A 23,555-nucleotide genomic window follows, 5' to 3' on the forward strand; every position below is an offset into this window, starting at 1 on the left:
CTAATTAATGCAAATAGGCTGAACTAATCTATTAAAATGCAAAACATACAAAAGACTCATAAAAAACAAAGTCACTTCCCATCCCACCACCACACAAATTGCAGGTGGATCCAAAATAGATTAAATTCCAGGTGGATCCAAAATATATCAAAGATTTAAACATAAAATGAAGTTACAGATAAACTACCAAAAATATGGGAGAATTTTTAATAGTACAGTATTAATGTGGGGAGAATCTCTGTAAAACCATAAAAGTTTTAATAGATTTACTTATAGAAAACAAGAACTAAAAAACATTACTAGTCCACATTTTCAAAATCTAGTCAAAGGATAAATGAAAACCTAGGGAAAAATATCTTCAAAATATGAAATGATAATTTCTACAATTGGAGAGTTCTCCTATACCATAATCTAAGTGTGATGAATTGAATTATTTTTTAAAATATTCCATGCTTCTCCTGTGGGATATACATCCCTGCCCTGTTGAATGTAGATACAGCCACCTTTGCTTTGACCAGTGGAATATCAACAGAATTGACATATGTTGCTTCCAAGCAATATGTAATCTTTTTTGTTTGGCTTCTTTTACTGGTCAAAAGAATTTTGAAGTCCTTCATGTTGTTTCACGTATCTGTAGTTTCTTCCTTCTTGTTCCTAATTAGTGTTTCATTGGATTACTATTCCACAATTTATTTATCTGTTTTCCTGTTGATGAATAGTTACATTGTTTCTAGTTTAGGCTATTATGAATAATCTTGTTATGAACATTCTTATGCAAGTCTTTTTATGGACATGTGTTTTCAATTCTCTTGGGTAAATACCTAAGAATAGAATTACTGGGTCATAAGATAAATTTATGTTTAATTTTTTAAAAAACAACTTAAAAACCTAAAACCATAAAAACCCTAGAAGAAAACCTAGGCAATACCATTCAGGACATAGGCATGGGCAAAGACTTTATGACTAAAACACCAAAAGAAATTGCAACAAAAGCCAAAATTGACGAGTGGGATCTAATTAAAGAGCTTCTGCACAGCAAAAGAAACTATCATCAGAGTGAACAGGCAACCTACAGAATAGTAGAAAATTTTTGCCATCTATCCATCTGACAAAGGTCTAATATTCAAAATCTACAGGAAACTTAAACAAATTTACAAGAAACAAACAATCCCATCAAAAAGTGGGCAAAGGATATGAACAGGCATTTCTCAAAAGAAGACATTTATGTTACAAACAAACGTATGAAAAAAAAGCACATCATCACTGTTCATTAGAGAAATGCAAATCAAAACAACAATGAGATGCCATTGCATACCAGTTAAAATGACAATTATTAAAAAGTCAGGAAACAACAGATGCTGTTGAGGCTGTAGAGGAATAGGAATGCTTTTACGCTGTTGGTGGGAGTGTAAATTGGTTCAACCATTGTAGAAGACAGTGTGGTGATTCCTCAAGGATCTAGAACCAGAAATACCATTTGACTCAGTAATCCCGTTACTGGGTATATACCCAAAGGATTATAAATTGTTCTACTATAAAGACACATGCACACATATTTACAATATGTGTAAATATGTGTGCATGCAGCACAAATTTACAATACAAACACATGCAGCACTATTTACAATAGCAAAGACTTGGAACCAATCCAAATGCCCATCAGTGATAGACTGGATAAAGAAAATGTGGCACATATTTTCTTGTTCCTAATTAGTGTTTCATTGGATTACATGGACTACTATGCAGCCATAAAAAAGAATGAGTTCATGTCCTTTGCAGGGACATGGATGAAGCTGGAAGCCATCATTCTCAGCAAACTAACGTAGGAACAGAGAACCAAATACCACATGTTCTCACTCATAAGTGGGAGTTGAACAATGAGAACACATGGATACAGGGAGGGGAACAACACACACCAGGGCCTGTCGGGGGGTGGGGAGCAAGGGAAGGGAGAATATTAGGACAAATACCTAATGCATGCAGGGCTTAAAACCTAGATGATGGGTTGATAGGTGCAGCAAACCACCATGGCACATGTATACCTATGTAACAAACCTGCATGTTCTGCACATGTATCCCAGAACTTAAAGTAAAATTTTAAAAAAAAACAGTTTTCCAAAGTGAGAATTACCTGTTGTGCAATTTCATCACTAATATTGGTTGTTATCGATCTTTTTAATTTCAGCTGTTCCAGTGGGAGTAAAATGGTAATTTGCTATGGACTTAATCTGCATTTTCCTGATAATTAATGATTCTGAGTACCTTTTCACTTGCTTATTGGCTGTTTGAATATCCTCTTTACAGATGTCTGTTCAAGCATTTTGCCTATTTTCTTCAAGCTGCTTAGCTTTTTATTATTGTGCTGTAGTTCTTTACATATGACTTTCAATGAGATCAATTTCTTATTTTATGAAACTTTATAAATTTTGAGAGTATGTAGTAGGTGTATATATTTATGAGGTACATAAGATACTTTTGGTACAGGCATACAATGTGTAATAATCACATGATGGAAGATTGGGTATTCATCCCCTGAAGCACTTATCCTTTGTGTTACAAACAATCCAATTATACTATTTTAGTTAAAATGTTTAATTAAATTATTATTCACCATAGCCCCTATGTTGTTCTATCAAACACTAGGTCTTATTCATTCTTTCTAACTATACTTTTTGCACCCATTTATCATCCCCACCTCCCCCTGCCCTGCCCACAACCCTTCTCAGTCTCTGGTAACCATGTTTCTTTTTTTTTTTTATACTTTAAGTTTTAGGGTACACGTGCATAACGTGCAGGTTAGTTACATATGTATACACGTGCCATGTTGGTGTGCTGCACCCTTTAACTCATCATTTAACATTAGGTATATCTCCTAATGCTATCCCTCCCCACTCCCCCCACCCCACAACAGGCCCCGGTTTGTGATGTTCCCCTTCCTGTGTCTGGTAACCATCTTTCTATTCTCTATCTCTATGAGTTCAATTGTTTTTATTTTTAGACTCCACAAATAAGTGAGAACATGCAGTGTTTGTCTTTCTGTGTCTGGCTTATTTCACTTAATAGAATTACCTTCAGTTCCATCCATATTGTTGCAAATGCACACTAGTAATCTACTGTCTATATGTACCACGTTTTCTTTGTCCATTCATCTATTGATGGACACTTAGGTTGCTTCCAAATCTTAGTTATTGTGAACAGTGCTGCAAGAAACATGGGACTGCAGGTATCTCTCTGCTATAATGATTTCCTTTTTGAGGGGCATATACACAGAACTGGGATTGCTGGATCATATGGTAGCTCTGTTTTTAGTTTTGGAGGGCTCTCCAAACTGTTCTCTATAGTGGTTGTACTAATTTATATTCACATCAACAGTTTATGAAGGTTCCCTTTTCTCCATATCCTCACCAACATTGTTACTGCCTGACTTTTGGATAAAAGCCATTTTAATTGTGATAAGATGAAATCTCATTGTAGTTTTGATCTCCATTTCTTTGGTAATCAGTGATGTTGAGCATCTTATCATATGTCTATTTGTCATTTGTGTGTCTTCTTTGAGAAACATCTACTCAAATTTTTTGCTCATTTTTTAATCAGAATATTAGATTTTTTCATCTACAGTTATTTGAGTTCCTTATATTCTGGTTATTAATGCCTTGTCAGATGAGTAGTTTGCAAATGTTTTCTCCCATTTTATGAGTTGTCTCTTCACTTTATTGACTGTTTGCTGTGCAGAAGATTTTTAACTTGATGTCATCTCATTTGTCCATTTTTGCTTTGGTTGCCTGTGATTGTGGGGTATTACTCAAGAAATTTTGCCCAGAGCAATGTTCTGAAGATTTTTCCCCAATGTTTCCTTGTAGTAGTTTCATAGGCTGAGGTGTTCAATTTATGTCTTTAATTCATTTTGATTTTACTTTTATAAATGGCAAGAGATGAGCATCCAGTTTCATTCTTCTGCATATGGATATCCAGTTTTCCCAGCACCATTTATTGAAGAGACTGTCTTTTTCTCAATGTCTGTTCTTGGCGTCTTTGTTGAAAACAAGTTCACTGTAAATGCGTGGATTTGTTTCTGAGTTCTCTATTCTGTTCCATTGGTCTATGTGTCTGTTTTTATGCCAATACCTTGCTGTTTTTGTTACTATACCTCTGTAGTATAATTTGAAGTTAGGACCTGTGATTCCTCCAGTTTTGCTCTTTTTGATTAGAATAGCTTTCCCTATTCTGGATCTTTAGTGATTCTACATAAATTTTAAGATTGTATTTTTCTATTCTATGAAGAATATCATTGGTATTTTGAGAGGGATTGCATTGAATCTCCAGATTGTTTTCGGTAGTATGGACAGTTTAACAATATTGATTCTTTGAATCCATGAACATGGAATAGTTTTCCATTTTTTGTTTGTCCTCTTCAATTTCTTTCATCAGTGTTTCATAGTTTTTATTGTAGAGAACTTTCACTTCTTTGGTTAAGTTAATTCCTAGACATTTAATTTTATTTGTGGCCATGGTAAATGGGATTACATTTTTAATTTCTTTTTCAGATTGTTTGCTTTTGGTATATAGAAATACTACCAATTTTTTCATGTTGATTTTGTATCCTGCAATTTTACTGAATTTGTTTATCAGTTTTTTGGTGGCCTTTAGGTTTTTCCAGTAAAGCCATTGAGTCCCAGGCTTTTCTTTACTGGAAGACTTTTTATTACAGCTTCAATCTTGTTACTTGTTATTGGTCTATTCAGGTTTTGGATTTCTTCATGGTTCAATCTTGGTAAGTTGTATGTGTCCAGGAATTTGTCCATTTCTTCTAGATTTTCCAATTTATTGGCATATAGTTGTTCATAGTGGCCATTAATGATCCTTTGAATTTCTGTGGTATCAGTTGTAATGTCTCCAGTTTCATCTCTCATTTTATTTATTTGGCTCTTCTGTCTTTTTTTCTTAGTTTGTCTGGCTAAAGGTTTGTCAATTTTGTTTAGCTTTTTAAAAGAACAACTTTTTGTTTTATTGGTCTTTTGTATTGTCTTTTTCGTTTCAATTTGCTCTTGCTTTTCTATTTCTTTAAGATGCATCATTAGCTTATTTATTTGAAGTTTTTTTGATGTAGGCACTTATAGCTATAAATTTACCTCTTAGTACTGCTTTCACTGAATCCCATAGGTTTTAGTATTTTGTGTTTCCATTACCACTTGTTTCAAGAAATTTTTAAAATTTCTTTTTTAATTTCTTCATTTGCCTACTGGTTATTCGAGATCCTATTATTTAATTTCTATGTGTTTGTATAGTTTCCAAAATTCCTATTGATTTTTAGTTTAATTCCATTGAGATTGGAGAAGATGCTTGATATCATTTCAGTGTTTGTGAATGTTTTAAGACTTGTTTTGTGACAACATATGGTCGTCTAACCTTGAGAATGATCTCTGTGCCAAGGAGAAAAATGTGTATTCTGCAGCCATTGGATTAAATGTTTTGTAAATATCTATTAGACCCATTGGTTCTATAGTGCAGATTAAATCCAATGTTTCTTTGTTGACTTTCTGTCATGGAGATCTGTCCAGTGCTGCAGGTAGGATGTTGAAGTCTCCAACTATTATTGTATTGGAGTCTCTCTCTCTCTTTAGCTCTAATAATATTGGCTTTACAGTATGGCAATTCCTCAAAGAGATAAAAGCAGAACTACCATTCAAACAATCCCTTTACTGGGTGTATACCCAGAGGAATATAAATCATTCTACCATAAAGACACATGCATGCAATGGTTCATTGCAGCACTATTTATAATAGCAAAGACACAGAATCAACCTAAATGCCCAGCAGTGACAGATTAGATAAAGAAAACGTGACACATATATATATATATATATATATATATATACACACACCATGGAATACTATGCAGCCATAAAAAAGAATAACATCATGTCTTTTATGGGAACACGTATGGAACTGGAGACTATTATCCTTAGCAAACTAATTCAGGAACAGAAAATCATATACTGCATGTTCTCACTTATAAATGGGAGTTAAATGATGTGAAATCATGAACACAAAGAAGGGAACAACAGACACTGGACTCTACTTGAGGGGGGAAGGTGGGAGGAGGGAGAGGAGCAGAAAAGATAACTATTGGGTACTGCACTTAATACCTGGGTGATGAAATAATCTGCACAACAAACCTTTGTCACACGAGTTTATCTGTGTAACAAACTTTCACATGTACCCCCAAATCTAAAGTAAAGTTAAAGAATAATACTATTTGCTTTGTATATTTATCTGGGTGCTTCACTGTTGGGTGCATATATATTTACAATTATTACATCCTCTTGCTGAATTGACCCATTTATTATTATACAATGACCTTCTTTGTCTCTTCTTACAGTTTTTGTCTTGAAATCTATTTTGTGTGACATAAGTGTAGCTACTCTTGCTCTTTTTTAGTTTCCATTGGCATGGAATATATTTTTCCATCCCTTTATTTTCAGTCTATGTATATCTTTATAGATGAAGTATGTTTTCTGTAGGCAACAGAGCCTTGGGTCTTGTTTTTTCATCCATTTAGCCAGTTTATGTCTTTTGATTTGAGAGTTTAGTCCCTTGACATTTAATGTTATTATTGATAAGTAGGGACTTACTCTTGCCATTTTGTTGTTTTCTGGTTGTTTTGTGGTCTTCTCCTCTTTCTTTCCTTCCTTCCTGTCTTTTAGTGAAGGTGATTTTCTCTGTTGATATGCTTTAATTTCTTGATTTTTATGTTTTGTGTATCCATTGTATGTTTTTCAACTTGAGGTTACCACAAGGCTTGCAAATACTGTCTTATAATCCATTATTTTAAACTGATGACAACAACACTGATTGCATAAACAAACACAAAAATAAAACGAATAAAAACTCTACATTTTAACTTCATCCCCAGCTCTTTAACATTTTGTTGCTCCTCTTTGTATTATTGTACTTGAAACACTGTTTTAGTTATTTTTGATTGGTTCATCATTTAGTCTTTCTACTTAAGAGAAGAGTAGGTTACGCACCAAAATTACAGTGTTATACTGTTCTGTGTTTTTCGACGTACTTAACTATTACCAGGGAATTTTATACCTTCAGATGATTTCTTCTTGCTGATTAATGTCCTCTTCTTTCAGATTGAAGAATTTCCTTTAGCATTTCTTTTAGGACAGGTCTGGTGTTGATTAAATTCCTCATCTTTTGTTTGTCTGGGAAGGTTTTTATTTCTCGTTCATACTTGAAGGATATTTTCACTGGATATACTATTATAGGGGTAAAAGCTTTTTCCTTCAGTACTTTAAATATGTCATGCCACTCTCTCCTGGCTTGTAAGGTTTCTGCTGAAAAGTTGGCTGCCAGACATTCTGGAGCTCCATTTTATGTTATTTATGTCTTTTCTCTTGCTGCTTTTAGCACAGCTCTAGGCCTTGCCCAAAGTCCTTCCCTTTGTGGTCGTGAGTTACCTAAGGCCCTGGGCCTGATCAGAGATGCTGTATGGGATCCAGGGATTGGAGTCAAAAACCTTAGCAATTTACTGGATGTTCTACTGTGGCTAAGCTGGTACTCAAACCACAACACAAAGTCCTTTATCCATAACCTTTGGGAGTTGACTATTAAGTGCCTGGAGATAGTCTTCTTTGGGTTAAAACTGATTGGTGTTCTATAATCTTCTTGTACTTGAATGTTGATATGTTTCTCTAGGTTTGGGAAGTTCTCTGATAATATTCCTTTGAATAAACTTTTTACTCCTATCTCTTTCTCTGTCTTCTATTTAAGGCCAGTAACTATTAGATTTGCCCTTTTGAGGCAATTTTCCATATCCTGTAGGTGTGCTTCATTGTTTTTATTCTTTTTACTTTTGTCTCCTCTAACTATGTATTTTCAAACAGCCTATCTTCAAACTCACTAATTCTTTTTTCTGCCAGATCAATTCTGCTATTAAGAGACTGATGCATTCTTCAGCATGTCAATTGCATTTTTAAACTCCATAATTTCTGCTTGATTCTTTTTAATTATTTCAATCTCTTCATTAAATTTATTTGATAGAATTCTGAATTCCTTCTCTGTGTTATCTTGAATTTCTTTGAGTTACCTCAACACAACTATTTTGAATTATCTGTCTGAAAGGTCATATATGTCTGTTTTTCCAGGATTGGTTCCTGATGATCTATTTAGTTCATTTGGTGAGGTCATGTTTTCCTGAATGGTGTTGATGCTTGTAGATGTTAGTCAGTGTCTGGGCATTGAAGAGTTAGGTATTTATTGTAGTCTTCACAGTCTAGGCTTGTTTGTACCTGTCCTCCTTGGGAAGGCTTTCCAGGTATTCAAAGGGACTTGGCTCCCATGCCCAATAACGCTCTGGTTTTTGCAGACTTGTAGAGGTACTGCCTTAGTGGTCTTGGATAAGCCCTGGAGGAATTCTCTGATTACCAGGCAGAGACTCTTGTTATTTTCCCTTATTTTCTTCCAAACAAATAGAGTCTTTCTCTTTGTGCTGAGCCACCTGGTACTGGGGGTATGGTGATGCAATTACCTTTGTGGCCACCACCACTGGAAGTGTGCTAGGTCAGACCTGAAGCCAGCAAAACACTGGGCCTTGCCCAAGGCCCTTCCCTTCATGAGTTACCTGAGGCCCTGGGCCTGACCAGAGATGCTGTATGGGATCCAGGGATTGGAGTCAAAAATCTTAGCAATTTACCGGATGTTCTGTTCTGCTGTGGCTAACCTGTTACTCAACCACAACACAAAGTCCTTCCCTACTCTTCCCTCCGCTTTCCAAAGACAGAGGAGACTCTCCCTGTGGTCATCACCATCATTTGACAGGGGGTTCTGCCAGGCCACTGCCAATGTTCACCTAAAGCCCAAGGGCTGTTCTGTCAGCTTGTGGTGAATGCTGCCAGGCCTGGGACTCACCCTTCAGGGAAGTGGGCTCCCCTCTGGCCTAGGGGAGGTCCAGAAATGCTGTCCAAGAGCCTAGGCCTGAACTCAGGAACCCCAAGAGTCTGCTTTTTGTTTTACCCCACTGTGGCCAAGCACTGGTGCCTAAGGTGCAAGACAAAGTTCCCTTTACTTTTCCCTCTGCTTTTCTCAAATAGAAAGAGTCTTTCACCATAGCCACCACATCTGGGAATGTGCTGTGTCACCCCTGAAGCCAGCACATCTCAGAGGTCAAGACCCATGGTGTACTCCCTGGGTGTTGTTGGTTACTCAGGGCCCAAAGCTTCATAAGTCAGCAAATAATGAGTACTGATAGGACTGGGTCCTTTTCTTCAAGGCAGTGCATTTCCTCTGGGCCCATCCAGGAATGTCTAAAAATGTCATGGAGGAGCTAGGGCCTGGAATGGGGGCTGCACAACTTTTCCCAGTGGCCTATCCTATTATGGCTCAGCTGGTGTCCAAGATGCAAGACAAAGTCCTCTTTACTCTTTGCTCACCTCTCCTTAAGCAGAAGGAAGGAGTCACTTTTGTTGCTGTGAGCTGCACTACCTGGGGTTGGGGGAGGGATGGTGCAGGCACTTTCTTAGCTGAGCCAGCTGGTGTCTCCCTAGGTCACATGCCACCCTAGTTCACTGGTTCTAAGCCTAGACTAGCACCAGAAGTTGCCTAGGAATTGCTTGTGTCCTAGACTGCCTTTCAAGTTAACTAGGACTACAAAGCACTTTAGCCCCCAGTGGCTATGCTTGCCAAGAAACTCAAGTTCCGCTGCTGAGATGGGCAGTTCCCCTCTGGCTATAGCTGGTCCAAATGCTTTCTCTGTGCACGGGTGCTGCCTGAGCCCAGCACAGCTTTATTCCCCACTGTGACAGAGCAGCACTGAGTTCAATGTAAAGTCCCCCAGCCACTGCACTCTCCTTCCCAAAGTGCACAGATTCTCTCTCCATGCCATACAGCTGCTGCCAGGGGATGAGGGATGGGACGGGTGGCGTCAGCAACTCAAGACTGTCTCTCCTGTCCTCCTCAATGCCTCTTTCCACAATATGAAGTTAAAATTGGATACTGTGATTGCTTGCCTGATTTTTGGTTCTTGTGATGATGCTTTTCTGTGTGCAGATAGTTGTTAAAATTTGCTGTACCTGCGGGAAGGACAAACAGTGTAGGCTTCTATTCAACCATCTTCCTCCACCCCTCAAGGTAAATATATTTTTCTTTCTATTACATTTAGTGCTTTCAGCGTCCTTGCTAAGAAATCTTTGCCCACCCTCAGATCGTGAAGATATTGTAGAAGCCTTTTTTTTTATGAAAGAAGCTTTCTCCTATAGAAATTTTACAATTTTAGTTTTTATGTTAGGTTCACATTTCATTCAAATTAATTTTGGGTGCAGCATAAGATGAATGTCAAAGTTCCTTTTTTCCTTTATATTTACCAATTCTTATAGGCCTATTTGTTGAAAAGACTTTTCTTTACCCATTGAATTGAATTGAATTGAAATGAATTTGCAGCCTTTTCAGAAATCAGTTGATTGTACATTTATGTCTATTTGTGGAATTTCATTCTGTTCCAGGGATCTATTTGTCTGTTTTCATGTCAGTACCACTCTGTCTTGGTTGCTGTAGCTCTGTAGTAATTCTCGAAATCAAATAATTAGAGTCTCTAACTTTGTTCTTCTCTGGCAAGATTCTTTGAGCTATTCTAAGTTCTTTTCTTCTGTATAGTGAGAGAAAACTAATGATGCAAGAGAGAAGACAATTGTTCATGATATGTCTGTGAGATTACCCACAATCAAACATCATCTATACTAGGTTTGTTATTTTAAAATTGTATATCCATTTGATAGTTGAAATTGATATTTCATTACCCTTATAGCATCACTTGATTACCTAGGCATTTTATGGTTTTGTTGTGGTTTTTACATTTCTTTAAAATTATTTCAATGTTCTTTGTTCATCATTATAGTGTGCTTTTGTATTGTTACTGGTTTTTCTTCAGATGAGAAAGAATAGACCACTCCTGGACTCTCTCAAATGGTGCCAAATCCAAACTTGCTGGGCCACAGCGAATAGTACAATACAGCAGGAAAATTGTGCATTTGGAGAGCAGGCGGAGATGCAAGTAGAAACTGACGTGAAAGATCTTATGTTACATGAACAAGAAATTGCAGGTGGAGAGTACTAATGTGAAAGCTGAAGGGACGGGCAAGACTGGAGGCACGAAGACAAGTTAGTGGGCATGGGGGAGAAGAAGACCTTTAAAGGATATCCAAGAGCAAAAACAAAAATCATATCAAAGCCAATATCAGAGGAACAAAAACAAAACTACAAGGGGAATATAGAGGCTGGAATAAGGCAACATAGGTGACTTAAGTCAGAATAAAGAAACAGAGGCACAGAGGCCAATAAAAAAGACTAATATGACTCATATGAATCAAGTTAATTATAACCAAGTCCAGACATGGAGAGAACCTCAGGTCATCGGGATAGAAATAAACAACTCCCACCTCAGGAGATGACTGTAAGCAAAGAACATGCATGTAACAGTTACTCACAGCTAAAAACACTCAAAAAAAAGAAACAAAGGCAAGAACATTCATACATCGGTTTCCAGAACAAATTTTGTCAACACAGCTAAACATTATTCCAATCCTTCTTTTTTGTCTGGTCCCATGTAAATTTTTTTACCCTCAGATCCTAAATGGACAGCATCGCTTATACTACTCAGACATGGAGAACAGGAAAAGTGGAGGTCAAAGATGGTATCAAGATTACCTGCCTGATTGTCTGAGTAAATGATGAAATGATGAGTAAATGATCAAACTGAGTAAATGATGAAACTATCAGCTGATAATTAGAATTCAGAAAAAGTATGTTCCTTTAATACAGGATAAGATGATGCATTGATAAACCTAAGTCAGGAAATAAATGGCAATAAAATCACAAAGAATTAAGGCAAAGAAGAGGACCCAAGAAAAGTGATAAAGATGTGAAATAGTTGTTATAAGAACTGGGAAAAGAAATTGGTTAGAATTAAGTAAGAGTACTGCTGAAATGCCAGATGAAGAAAGCATTTATAGATGTGTAACAGAGGTGGTCATATGGTTTTGCAATATTCTGTAGTAGCATTCTGCAGATCAGGCATAACAGGGAAGAAAGTGGGAAAGTAAGCTCCAAGTTAAAATGTAGTGAATTCTCCAATGTTTGTGAAATTTTTAAGTCTTCTCTAATCAATCAAACTTTCAATTCCTTGAGAGTGAGGACCTTGAGATACACAATTTCTAATGCTTCACAGCTCCTAGCTCAGTGCCATGTAGAAATGAGTGCCTAATATGTAAATATTAATGGATATGATACTGTTATTTGTACCTCTTTAAATGCAGACTATAATAGTGTTGAAAATGTCTAGTGTCAGAGGAAGTCCATTTGTTCATGCCTATCATACGAATTGGAATACTTTTCCTAATTTATTTGCATACGTTGTAGTCAAAATTTTCAACTCCAAACAGAATAAATTTTATATACCATAAAAAGCACAGGCATAGAAAGAGTCAAAAACTACGCTCTGAACTCCTTCCCAAGTATAGCAATTACCCAACGCCCTGGTAAATATGCCAGTCAAAATGTTTAACAGAGCAGGGATACTTGTTCCTGTAGCCCCAGAATAAGAGATCAACAGAGAGACCCTGAGATTGAACAAAACAAATTCAGAAGAGAGAATCAGAGCTCTTTTATTTCCCCCCTAGGGCATGAGCAGTTGCTTAGTCAGAAGTTTCTCCTGCTGCCCAACCCTGTGGGTGACTGAAGATATGAAGATCAACTTCTAGGTTTTGTGTAGAAGTTCCTAGATATTTCAAGTGTCCATTTTGGAATTACAATTTTTTATAACTTTGCCCCAGAAGTTTATTAAAATTTGCAAGAATTGTCTCTGAAGTGAATTGATAGTAGTGAACAATTCAATAAGGTACTTAAAAAGAGACACAGGCATTTCTTCAGTACTTTGGTTCAAACAAATGACATAACTGGTTAAAGTATTTCAGCTGGTGGTATTTTCCTACCTACTCCAAACCCTCTCCTATTGTTGGTATTCTTCAGCCAAAACTGTAAGGTATGTTTGATTTGTGTAATGAGTAGTTTCAGCAGTTTCTTTTTTTTTAATTTTTTATTATACTTTAGGTTCTAGGGTACATGTGCACAACGTGCAGGTTTGTTATATATGTATTACATGTGCCATGTTGGTGTGCTGCACCAATTAACTTGTCATTTACATTAGGAATATCTTCTAATACTATCCCTCACCCCTCCCCCTACCCCACAACAGGCCCTTGTGTGTGATGTTCCCCTTCCTGTGTCCAAGTGTTCTCATTATTCAATTCCTACCTATGAGTGAGAACGTGGTGTTTGGTTTTTTGTCCTTGCAATAGTTTGCTGAGAATGATGGCTTCCAGCTTCATCCATGTCCCTACAAAGGACATGAACTCATCATTTTTTATGGCTGCATTCCATGGTGTATATGTGCCACATTTTCTTAATCCAGTCTATCATTGATGGACATATGGGTTGGTTCCAAGTCTTTGCTATTGTGAATAGTGCCGCAATAAACATACGTGTGCATGTGTCTTCATAGCAGCATGATTTATAATCTTGTGGGTATATACCCAGTAATGGGATGGCTGGGTCAAATGGTATTTCTAGTTCTAGATCCCTGAGGAATCGCCACACTGTCTTCCACAATGGTTGAACTAGTCTACAGTCCCACCAACAGTGTAAAAGTGTTCCTATTTCTCCACATCCTCTCCAGCATCTGTTGTTTCCTGATTTTTTAATGATTGCCATTCTAACTGGTGTGAGATGGTCTCTCATTGTGGTTTTGATTTGCATTTCTCTGATAGCCAGTGATGGTGAGCATTTTTTCATGTGTCTGTTGGCTGCATAAATGTCTTCTTTTGAGAAGTGTCTGTTCATATCATTCGCCCACTTGTTAATGGAGTTGTTTATTTCTTGTAAATTTGTTTGAGTTCTTTGTAGATTCTGGATATTACCCCTTTGTCAGATGAGTAGATTGCAAAAATTTTCTCCCATTCTGTAGGTTGCCTGTTCACTCTAATGATAGTTTCTTTTGCTGTGCAGAAGCTCTTTAGTTTAATTAGATCCCATTTGTCAATTTTGGCTTTTGTTGCCATTGCTTTTGGTGTTTTAGACATGAAGTCCTTGCCCATGCCTATGTCCTGAATGGTATTGCCTAGGTTTTCTTCTAGGGTTTTTATGGTTTTAGGTCTAACATGTAAGTCTTTAATCCATCTTGAATTAATTTTTGTATAAGGTGTAAGGAAGGGATCCACTTTCAGCTTTCTACATATGGCTGGCCAGTTTTCCCAGCACCATTTGTTAAATAGGGAATCCTCTCCCCATTTCTTGTTTTTGTCAGGTTTGTCAAAGATCAGATGGTTGTAGATGTGTGGTATTATTTCTGAGGGCTCTGTTCTGTTCCATTGGTCTATATCTCTGTTTTGGTACCAGTACCATGCTGTTTTGGTTACTGTAGCCTTGTAGTATAGTTTGAAGTCAGGTAGCGTGATGCCTCCAGCTTTGTTCTTTTGGTTTAGGATTGACTTGGCAATGTGGGCTCTTTTTTGGTTCCATATGAACTTTAAAGTAGTTTTTTCCAATTCCGTGAAGAAAGTCATTGGTAGCTTGATGGGGATGGGATTGAATCTATAAATTACCTTGGGCAGTATGGCCATTTTCACGATATTGATTCTTCCTATCCATGAGCATGGAATGTTCTTCCATTTGTTTGTATCCTCTTTTATTTCATTGAGCAGTGGTTTGTAGTTCTCCTAGAAGAGGTCATCCCTTGTAAGTTGGATTCCTAGGTATTTTATTCTCTTTGAAGCAATTGTGAATGACAGTTCACTCATGATTTGGCTCTCTGTTTGTCTGTTATTGGTGTATAAGAATGCTTGTGATTTTTGCACATTGATTTTGTATCCTGAGATTTTGCTGAAGTTGCTTATCAGCTTAAGGAGATTTTGGGCTGAGACGATGGGGTTTTCTAGATATACAGTCATGTCATCTGCAAACAGGGACAATTTGACTTCCTCTTTTCCTAATTGAATGCCCTTTATTTCTTTCTCCTGCCTGATTGCCCTGGCCAGAACTTCCAACACTATGTTGAATAGGAGTGGTGACAGAGGGCATCAAGTGGTGAGAGAGGGCATCCCCGTCTTGTGCCGGTTTTCAAAGGGAATGCTTCCAGTTTTTGCCCATTCAGTATGATATTGGCTGTGTGTTTGTCATAAATAGCTCTTATTATTTTGAGATACGTCCCATCAATACCTAATTTATTGAGAATTTTTAGCATGAAGGGCTGTTGAATTTTGTCAAAGGCCTTTTCTACATCTATTGAGATAATCATGTGGTTTTTGTCTTTGGTTCTGTTTATATGCTGGATTACATTTATTGATTTGCATATGTTGAACCAGCCTTGCATCCCAGGGATGAAGACCACTTGATCATGTTGGATAAGCTTTTTGATGTGCTGCTGGATTCGTTTTGCCAGTATTTTACTGAGGATTTTTGCATCGATGTTCATCAGGGATATTGGTCTAAAATTCTCTTTTTTTGTTGTATCTCTGCCAGACTTTGGTATCAGGATGATGCTGGCCTCATAAAATGAGTTAGGCAGAAGTCCCTCTTTTTCCATTGATTGGAATAGTTTCAGAAGGAATGGTACCAGCTCCTCCTTGTACCTCTGGTAGGATTCGGCTGTGAATCCGTCTGGTCCTGGACTTTTTTTGGTTGGTAAGCTATTAATTATTGCCTCAATTTCAGAGCCTGTTACTGGTCTATTCAGAGATTCAGCTTCTTCCTGGTTTAGTCTTGGGGGGGTGTATGTGTCAAGGAATTTATCCATTTCTTCTAGATTTTCTAGTTTATCTGCTTAGAGGTGTTTGTAATATTCTCTGATGGTAGTTTGTATTTCTGTGGGATTGGTGGTGATATCCCCTTTATCATTTTTTATTGCATCTATTTGATTCTTCTGTCTTTTCTTCTTTATTAGTCTTGCTAGTGGTCTATCAATTTTGTTGATCCTTTCAAAAAACCAGCTCCTGGATTTACTGATTTTTTGAAGGGTTTTTTGTGTCTCTATCTCTTTCAGATCTGCTCTGATCTTAGTTATTTCTTGCCTTCTGCTAGCTTTTGAATGTGTTTGCTCTTGCTTCTCTAGTTCTTTTAATTGTGATGTTAGGGTGTCAATTTTAGATCTTTCCTGCTTTCTCTTGTGGGCATTTAGTGCTGTAAATTTCCCTCTACACACTGCTTTGAATGTGTCCCAGAGATTCTGGTATGTTGTGTCTTTGTTCTCATTGGTTTCAAAGAACATCTTTATTTCTGCCTTCATTTTGTTATGTACCCAGTAATCATTCAGGAGCGGGTTGTTCAGTTTCCATGTAGTTGAGCAGTTTTGAGTGAGTTTCTTAGTCCTGAGTTCTAGTTTGATTGCACTGTGGTCTGAGAGACAGTTTGTTATAATTTCTGATCTTTTACATTTGCCGAGGAGTGCTTTACTTCCAACTATGTGGTCAATTTTGGAATAAGTGCAATGTGGTGCTGAGAAGAATGTATATTCTGTTGATTTGGGGTGGAGAGTTCTGTAGATGTCTATTAGGTCTGCTTGGTGCAGAGTTAAGTTCAATTCCTGGATATCCTTGTTAACTTTCTGTCTCATTCATCTGTCTATGTTGACAGTGGGGTGTTAAAGTCTCCCATTATTATTGTGTAGCAGTCTAGCTCTCTTTGTAGGTCACTAAGGACTTGCTTTATGAATCTGGGTGCTCCTGTATTGCGTGTATATATATTTAGGATAGTTAGCTCTTCTTTTTGAATTGATCCCTTTACCATTATGTAATGGCCTTCTTTGCCTCTTTTGATCTTTGTTGGTTTAAAGTTTGTTTTATCAGAGACTAGGATTGCAACCCCTGCCTTTTTTTGTTTTCCATTTGCTTGGTAGATCTTCCTCCATCCCTTTATTTTGAGCCTATGTGTGTCTCTGCATGTGAGATGGGTTTTTTGAATACAGCACACTGATGGGTCTTGACTCTTTATCCAATTTGCCAGTCTGTGTCTTTTAATTGGAGCATTTAGCCCATTTACATTTAAGGTTAATATTGTTATGTGTGAATTTGATCCTGTCATTATGATGTTAGCTGGTTATTTTGCTCATTAGTTGATGCAGTTTCTTCCTAGCATTGATGGTCTTTACAATTTGGCATGTTTTTCCAGTGGCTGCTACCAGTTGTTCCTTTCCATGTTTAGTGCTTCCTTCCTTCAGGAGCTCTTTTAGGGCAGGCCTGGTGGTGACAAAATCTCTCAGCATTTGCTTGTCTGTAAAGTATTTTATTTCTCCTTCACTTATGAAGCTTAGTTTGGCTGGATATGAAATTCTGGGTTGAAAATTCTTTTCTTTAATAATGTTGAACATTGGGCCGGGTGCGGTGGCTCACGCCCGTAATCCCAGCACTTTGGGAGGCCGAGGCGGGCGGATCACGAGGTCAGGAGATCAAGACCATCTTGGCTAACACGGTGAAACCCCATCTCTACTAAAAATACAAAAAGTTAGCTGAGCACGGTGGCAGGCGCCTGTAATCCCAGCTACTCAGGAGGCTGAGGCAGGAGAATGGTGTGAACCCGGGAGGCGGAGCTTGCAGTGAGCCGAGATAGCACCGCTGCAGTCCGGCCTGGGCAAAAGAGCGAGACTCTGACTCAAAAAAACAAACAAACAAACAAACAAAATGTTGAATATTGGCCCCCACTCTCTTCTGGCTTGTAGAATTTCTGCCAAGAGATCAGCTATTAGTCTGATGGGCTTCCCTTTGTGGGTAACCCGACCTTTCTCTCTGGCTGCCCTTAACATTTTTTCCTTCATTTCAACTTTGGTGAATCTGACAATTATGTGTCTTGCAGTTGCTCTTCTCGAGGAGTATCTTTGTGGCGTTCTCTGAATTTCCTGAATTTGAATGTTGGCCTGCCTTGCTAGGTTGGGGAGGTTCTCCTGGGTAATATCCTGCAGAGTGTTTTCCAACTTGGTTCCATTCTCCCTGTCACTTTCAGGTACACCAATCAGACGTAGATTTGGTCTTTTCACATAGTCCCATATTTCTTGGGGGCTTTGTTCATTTCTTTTTATTCTTTTTTCTCTAAGCTTCTCTTCTTGCTTCATTTTATTCATTTGATCTTCCATCACTGACACCCTTTCTTCCAGTTGATCGAATTGTCTACTGAAGCTTGTGCATTCATCACGTAGTTCTCGTGCCATGGTGTTCAGCTCCATGAGATCATTTAAGGACTTCTCTACATTGGTTGTTCTAGTTAGCCATTCATCTAATCTTTTATCAAGGTTTTTAACTTCTTTGTGATGGGTTTGAACTTCCTCTTTTAGCTCAGAGAAGTTTGGTCGTCTGAAGCCTTCTTCTCTCAGCTCATCAAAGTCATTCTCCGTCCAGCTTTGTTCTGTTGCTGGTGAGGAGTTGCGTTCCTTTGGAGGAGGAGAGGCGCTGTGATTTTTAGAATTTTCAAATGACTGTTTAGATATTGCTAAAGTTTCATGGCAGTTTATTTTTACTTTTATTAAAAGTTTTAGGAGGTTGACCTCAGTCCTTTTCATGTCACAATGGGACAGCTTTTCTGAATGAAGACATTCAAAAAATACAGAGATTTTTCTATTTTATGTATGTGGAGGTTTAAGATGTTGCACCTTCCCAGTGGCCTGATAGTATTTAGATAGCTATGTGTGTCTCTGTTTATGCTGATATTTAAGAATGCTCTTCAGATATGAAATTTTCTTTTTGTTTTTGCTATTTGGCTCATAAATTAGATATTTCATGTGGAGTAGATAAGTACAATAGTGACAAGTGCATAGAATAATAAAGAAGACTTTGATCTTAAATCTAAGAAACTTGGCTAATTCTGGGGATAGCCATATAAAAACTTTAAAAGAGGTACAGGTATGGTGGCACATGCCTATAATTTCAGCATTTTGGGAGGTAGAGGCAGGAGCATCACTTGAAGCCAGGAGTTTGAGACCAGCCTGGGCAACTAGCAAGAATCTATCTCTAAAGAAAACACACACACGTGCATTTTATATGTATGACATATAGAAAGAAAGTAAATGTGGGATCAACCAAAGTCCTCATTTCTGCAACATTCATTTACAAAGAAATAATGTTCAGTACATCCCAACACAAGATTATTGGTTTTCTTTCTTTTTAAAAAATTATATATAGATTAAATATAAAATTATATATTTTTAAAAAACTTTAAAACAGAAGTATGGGTAGGTGATTTAAGGTGACCTTATGTCAGATAGCCATAGGTTAAGTATCTTCGAAGAACTTGGATATTATTTCAGAAGAAAAAAAAATTTTAACTTGAACACATAAATATTACAGAGAAAACACCAATACCTTCCTGTGCAGTCCTGTTGGAATTTGGACATGCCATGAGGTGTTGAAGCCTGTTTCATTGAGTTGGACAGACTGGATGTGAATGGCACAGTGTGACCTTGCTCCATCCTGCCTTGATTTTCCTACTCCACCATCATCAACAAAGTTGTTATTGAATTTTGAGAAGCATTCTGAAAACTTCATGGACATAAAATTGTTATGATGTAAATTATCAACAACACAACTCTTCAGATGACTTTGATTCTGGTGTTGGATGTCTTAATGGTGGTAACTTTGTATGCAAAGAAAAACATGGATGGCCTACACATGGAAGAAATGGTACTGAACACATAAATCATCGAGGCGGATACCATGGTAGAAGTTCCTGTTCTTATAGCAGTATTTTCCATTCTGGGAAAAGACAGGTCTACATCAAAACAACATCCCTGACAATGAAACGAGGAGGAAAGAAGACAAGAGCGATTGCAAGCCATTTGAGGCTGAGGATTTTCTATCTTTAAATCTTCAACACGAGGGAGAACCAAATCAGAACAGATCTTTAGCTGCAGGTGTGTGGGGATACCTCCGAATCCTAAATCTAGAGCTCCAAGGTACTGAGGGCCAATATATTGAACTCTGGTCATTAAGCTATGTAATACAAAATAATAGACTCACAGCCAGCTGGATTGCCAGTAGTAGGATATCTTCAGTAACAGCCAGGTAAGAACGGAAGTCATTCAAGTGTTTACAAAGATTTAGTCTCTAAATCTGCTGCTCTACCTACAAAACCTACGCAATGGAAAAGCCCAACTAAAGAGAATAAACTTGGGACTTCTTTTCCTCATGAGTCTACATATGGTATTGGCAACTTTAATGCTTTTAAATCAACTGCCAAGAATTTTAGTCCATCAACAAATTCAGTGAAAGAGGGTCATCACTCAAACTCCTCTTTGCCTGTTGACAAACTTAATCAGCAGCCTTGTCTAACCAAACTGACACAGTGGTAAGAAGAGTGCATTTTTGAAAGCACTGAAAAGAGACAGAGTAGAAAAAGAACATAAAGATGAAAGGCATTACTGGCTCACAGACAGATGATGTCTCATTTAATTTACATAACAGCAATAGTACTCACTGATATGAACCAAAACTTTGAGGAAAATAAAATTCCACAGGAGGATGACAGTGCCCCACTTTGTGCACTCCCCCAACCCCCAGAATAAACAAAAAGTGGACTGTAGATGCTGGCTAAAACTGGAGCAAAGAGCACTAAAACATTAATTTCCTGATCTCAACTGTAGTATTGGTCATATTTTAAAACATGAATTGTTCTTTAGTCATTTGTAGTGCAGTAAATGTTATAGGAAAGACTTGGCCACATTTTCTTCCAAATTTTAAGAGGTGATTTTCAAGAGCCTTCTTTGGGTAGGTTGTCAGACCCAGGTTTTCAGAGTAGATGGAGAAGAGTCTTGTGGGAAAACTTATTTTGACAAAATTATTACACATGCAGAAAAACCTGATTACACTGACTAGATCTGTTCATAACACAAAAAATAAACTGGATTTTAGGGGGGAAAAAAGAAGAGAGAGGCACAGATTAGTACACCGATGGGAAAAAAAAAAAGAGAGTGGAAAGCATCTCTGGCACCTGTTTATTATGATGTGGTCTCTAATCAAAGAGAGAGGATAAAAAAGATGGATTTTAGGCCCTTAAAATTGGGGATTTTGAGGGGAATTGTAACCACAAACCACAAGACTCAAAGCCAATCCAACTGAAGGACAGAGTGTCAAATTCATGAACCAAAACAAGAATAAGCTCTATCCTTCTAATTTAAACTACACATCAATTTTTCTTATTTAAAATACATTTCAATTTGGAATTATTCACACTGACATATCATGTGAGACATGGATATAAAAGATGCACTAAAAAAGTTCATAAAGAGAACACACTAAAATCCGACTTCAGAGATAAGCCAGACGTCCAACTCTGGAAATGGTACTTCAGTATCAGTTACCTGTCTGCACCCCTGAACCATCAGAAGTACTTGTTTGAGGTAACATCGTGTACAGCTATTGGGTTTCACAGACCATCTGTTCTTAGTCATAGTAACTACAGAAATGAGATATAATGACAAGGAAAGTTCTGGAAGTCATTTTGACTTTACTAGGCTCCGTATAACCTCCATTCCACCCCATCCAGGGCCTCTTACACAAGCTATCTTAATGGAAGTGGAAGGAAGTGAAGATACATGAGATCAGTGCAGAAAACAGAGGTGGCAAAAGGTTACCTCTATTTTGGATCAAGTTATTACAGAAGTTTTAATGTATTACGAAGTCATTTTTAATAAAATATGCTACAGGAATACAAGAAACTATGCTGTTATGGTTTTTAAATGCCATGATATTTATAAGCAACATATGAGGAAATTTTTATAAAGAATTGGCTATGTTCTAAGGCAGTTATAAAATACAGAAGTTGGTACCAATCAACTCTCTAAGGTGGTTGTTAACAGTTTCTCTTCCTCCTTCTCCTCCTTCTAATGCACTGCATAATCTTTTTCTTTGGCAGACAGTAGCAACTACTTCTGCAGTTATTTTCTTTTTTTTTCAAGTTTTTTTTTCTTTTATTATTATACTGTAAGTTTTAGGGTACATGTGCACATTGTGCAGGTTAGTTACATATGTATACATGTGCCATGCTGGTGTGCTGCACCCACTAACTCGTCACCTAGCATTAGGTATATCTCCCAATGCTATCCCTCCCCCCTCCCCCCACCCCACAACAGTCCCCAGAGTGTGATGTTCCCCTTCCTGTGTCCATGTGATCTCACTGTTCAATTCCCACCTATAAGTGAGAATATGCGGTGTTTGGTTTTTTGTTCTTGCGATAGTTTACTGAGAATGATGATTTCCAATTTCATCCATGTCTCTACAAAGGACATGAACTCATCATTTCTTATGGCTGCATAGTATTCCATGGTGTATATCTGCCACATTTTCTTAATCCAGTCTATCATTGTTGGACATTTGGGTTGGTTCCAAGTCTTTGCTATTGTGAATAATGCCGCAATAAACATACGTGTGCATGTGTCTTTATAGCAGCATGATTTATAGTCCTTTGGGTATATACCCAGTAATGGGATGGCTGGGTCAAATGGTATTTCTAGCTCTAGATCCCTGAGGAATGGCCACACTGACTTCCACAATGGTTGAACTAGTTTACAGTCCCACCAACAGTGTAAAAGTGTTCCTATTTCTCCACATCCTCTCCAGCACCTGTTGTTTCCTGACTTTTTAATGATTGCCATTCTAACTGGTGTGAGATGGTATCTCATTGTGGTTTTGATTTGCATTTCTCTGGTGGCCAGTGATGATGAGCATTTCTTCATGTGTTTTTTGGCTGCATGAATGTCTTCTTTTGAGAAGTGTCTGTTCATGTCCTTCGCCCACTTTTTGATGGGGTTGTTTGTTTTTTTCTTGTAAATTTGTTTGAGTTCATTGTAGATTCTGGATATTAGCCCTTTGTCAGATGAGTAGGTTGCGAAAATTTTCTCCCATTTTTTAGGTTGCCTGTTCACTCTGATGGTAGTTTCTTTTGCTGTGCAGAAGCTCTTTAGTTTAATTAGATCCCATTTGTCAATTTTGTCTTTTGTTGCCATTGCTTTTGGTGTTTTAGACATGAAGTCCTTGCCCATGCCTATGCCCTGAATGGTAAACCTAGGTTTTCTTCTAGGGTTTTTGTGGTTTTAGGTCTAACGTTTAAGTCTTTAATCCATCTTGAATTGATTTTTGTATAAGGTGTAAGGAAGGGATCCACTTTCAGCTTTCTACATATGGCTAGCCAGTTTTCCCAGCACCATTTATTAAATAGGGAATCCTTTCCCCATTGCTTGTTTTTCTCAGGTTTCTCAAAGATCAGATAGTTGTAGATATGCGGCATTATTTCTGAGGGCTCTGTTCTGTTCCATTGATCTACATCTCTGTTTTGGTACCAGTACCATGCTGTTTGGTTACTGTAGCCTTGTAGTATAGTTTGAAGTCAGGTAGCATGATGCCTCCAGCTTTGTTCTTTTGGCTTAGGATTGACTTGGCAATGTGGGCTCTTTTTTGGTTCCATATGAACTTTAAAGTAGTTTTTTCCAATTCTGTGAAGAAAGGCATTTGTAGCTTGATGGGGAT

General features: G+C 37.6%; 1 pseudogene; it reads left to right on the forward strand.

The window, feature by feature from the left end:
- Nucleotides 1-19,479: 19,479 nt before the first annotated feature.
- Nucleotides 19,480-20,596, forward strand: LOC100988618 (vasculin-like; annotated as a pseudogene).
- Nucleotides 20,597-23,555: the final 2,959 nt, after the last annotated feature.

The sequence above is a fragment of the Pan paniscus genome, chromosome 3 (genome assembly GCF_029289425.2).
Source record: "Pan paniscus chromosome 3, NHGRI_mPanPan1-v2.0_pri, whole genome shotgun sequence".
Classification (NCBI taxonomy): domain Eukaryota; kingdom Metazoa; phylum Chordata; class Mammalia; order Primates; family Hominidae; genus Pan; species Pan paniscus.